The following is a 2,607-nucleotide window of genomic DNA, read 5'->3' on the forward strand; positions in this document are numbered from 1 at the left end:
GGCTTTGCTTTCTTTACCAGCTTAGCCTTTTCCCAAAGAGAAATGAGTATAGATCAGCAAAAATGTGATGGAATAGCAGCAGTACACACTCTCGGGCATTCAGAGAAATATGTAGAGACTGTGGACTGTGGATAAAGAATTGCATCGGCCAATCACCAATAAACATGTGGTTGAGATATCTAAAGTGAATGAGGTATATCTCTAGACCACGCGCAAGCATCTTGTTGAGTGCAGGAAGAACATTTTCACATGATTTGAGTGGTAATTGAACACTATCAACAAGTTTTGTGTTGTCCATGAACCTCATTTGCTGGATTTCGGTTTGTTGGCAATCATGGATTAACAATCGCTGCATGTTTTTCTGCTTCCGGGTCAGAGATACTTAGCCACCACCTAGTCAGGCATACAGCATAATCTCTGCATATGTTTTGAATACATCAGGAATATTTGAAACAAAGATCTTTAGATAATTATCTCCAATTGGGCGCACTGGCAATAAATTTAATTCATTCTTTGACACTGCCTGCATATCAGGAGATACGTTTAAGAGCAAAGTGGTCCTACATAGACGGTTTGTTTGTTATGAATGGCAACAGGCCTAGGAAAGGAAGTGGAGTTCCTTTTGACCAGGCTCTGGAACAGTGTTACAATCGTCCGGCAAAGCGGGTTAGCGGTGGAATTATCGGTGTTATTAGAAAGAAAGACGCCGTGGCTTTGCGGGACATAATCAAACACAGAAAAGACCAATATGTCAATCTTTTAAAAAAATGCAGGATGACGTTGAAGGAGGGCTATCTCTTCATCTCGATTTTAACCAAAGTACCGCTATAAAGATTTCTGAGATGGTCCAAGGAATAGATCAATATATTCGAAAAGTGTGTGGTTCTATCCTAGACGAAGAAACGCTAAAGAATATTCTAACAGGAGAAACTGTGACCAAAGTGAACGTGGATAAACTATTGTGTTGCTTTAAAAAAGGTAATTAATGATGCTCATGCCCAATTTGTCGAAGATCGTTTAAGAAGCAAGATATCATATCTATACACTCAACTATAAGCCGAATCTAGTTCGCAGCCACAAAGAAAACACCCCGCTTGACTTCGAAATTAGACATCAAAGAAGAAACGATCAAAGCTCTGATGTACGTAGAACATGCGCTTCATCGTGGATTCACTGTGGAAGACTGAACATAGAAGTCGATATTGAGGATTTCATAGATTACTGCACAATGAACTACCGGTATGATGGCTCTAAAGAAACAAGTGGGCAAATAAAGATAAGGCAATGGCATAGTTGGTGTGATACCCATCACGGTTTTTTACCGACTTAACTTATGTAGATATAGATGTTTAAGAACATCACTTCCACCGGCCGTGAGAATGGTAGCTATATAAATACAGCTTATGGCTCGATGAAACAGATATGAGGAAGCCTCATCGAGTTATCGAAGTGCTGAAAGAATACTATGGAGCTAGCGCAGGCGTCGCTGGAGAAAGACAGAGATTTATTCGTTTATTTCGGCAAGAAGAAGAGTCTAGTGGTGTTTGAGAGTCTCGAGTGCGAAACCAAGGAGAACAATGTGAATATGATGAGTATTCTGACGAATTGATGCGAGACCAATTCATTGTTGGTCTTGTGTCTGAACAATTGCGTGAAAAATTGATCGGAAAGGACGTAGACATCGAGACGGGAGGCAAGCGAAGATGACTCTTCGAGAAATCGTAGAAGTGGCGAAAGCTTTTGAAGCGAAAACATTTACGAACGAGTTGATGAAAACAGCACGAGGATTAAAAGAGCAAGTAAATTAAAACAACAGGGTCAACCAACAATCAAGTGGATTAGCAGAACGCGAAGAAGAACGCCATCGTCAGCCACGTCAACAATATTGTCCTGCTTACAGAAAGAAATGTTATAAATGTGGTATAATTAGCCAATTCGCGCGGACTTGTAAGAAGGGCTTTGTGAATAAGGAGAGACAACAACAGTCCCATAAAGTGCAAGACAGTTCCGAGAGGAGTTATTTGCAACTGAGAAGATCACAAATAATTCGGTAAACAAAAAACTACAAGGAAAAAGTTCTTTGCGCACAGTTAAAGCTTATAGACAGAAACAGAGAAAGAATAGTGAAAGCACAATAACACTATTCCTGAGAATATGTTAAAGAAACTGTTTCCTAGATCCAAAGTAGAGAGGACTAAGGCGATAGTGCAAACCTATGGAAATCAGACCATTAAGCCGAAGGGACAAATAACAATTGTGTTGTGAGATAAAAGAAAAGTTAGATATGATACATTTCCTTCTCGTTGATGTACTGCCACACAACCAACAGGAAAGCCAGCTCTTATTGTGCGGCTCTTGGGTATTTAAAGATATATGCTGATGAAGTACATAACGTGGATAACGCAAGTAATCAAGATGAACTTCCTCCTCTTGGTCAACTTACGAAATAAGCAGTCCTACGGCGTTATGAAAACGTGTTCAAGACAGGCTGAGGCAAGACAGTAGGAGAACCATTGCATATTAATTAAGGTCGATCCGAATGTCCAACCTAGACATGCCCTACGCGACGTGTTCCATGCACTTGCGAAAGAATACAGTTAATGAAGA

Source organism: Dendronephthya gigantea, unplaced genomic scaffold, assembly GCF_004324835.1.
Source record: "Dendronephthya gigantea isolate DGI-Jeju-01 unplaced genomic scaffold, DenGig_1.0 000108F, whole genome shotgun sequence".
Classification (NCBI taxonomy): domain Eukaryota; kingdom Metazoa; phylum Cnidaria; class Anthozoa; order Malacalcyonacea; family Nephtheidae; genus Dendronephthya; species Dendronephthya gigantea.